This window comes from Trachymyrmex septentrionalis, unplaced genomic scaffold, assembly GCF_001594115.1.
Source record: "Trachymyrmex septentrionalis isolate Tsep2-gDNA-1 unplaced genomic scaffold, Tsep1.0 scaffold108, whole genome shotgun sequence".
Classification (NCBI taxonomy): domain Eukaryota; kingdom Metazoa; phylum Arthropoda; class Insecta; order Hymenoptera; family Formicidae; genus Trachymyrmex; species Trachymyrmex septentrionalis.
In genome coordinates, this window is record NW_017304207.1 from 1,139,839 (window position 1) to 1,140,091 (window position 253).

At 28.1% G+C, this 253-nt stretch overlaps 1 protein-coding gene across 2 annotated transcripts in view; it reads left to right on the top strand.

The window, feature by feature from the left end:
* The window catches only part of LOC108747475 (kynurenine/alpha-aminoadipate aminotransferase, mitochondrial-like), a 7,407-nt gene that overhangs the window by 5,019 nt on the left and 2,135 nt on the right, over positions 1-253 (top strand). The gene's annotated exons all lie outside the window — the stretch shown is intronic.

The window sequence follows — 253 nt, forward strand, 5'->3', positions numbered from 1 at the left end:
TATTATGCGCTAAACATGAAATTCTCAGGGAATGTTACACTTTGGCTATACTCACTAAATTTGTGACATTTCATATATATAGATTCATAAAAGGTCTTATAAACATTTAAAAGTAACGTTTCATTTGCGTTATTCCATGGAATGTGTCAGATACGTTGCATTTTCATCTCAAATATGTCACAAAAGAAACGTGATGTAGAAATAACGTTTTGTATATGGTAAAACATTTTCTTTGCAAATTTTCTTATAAAAA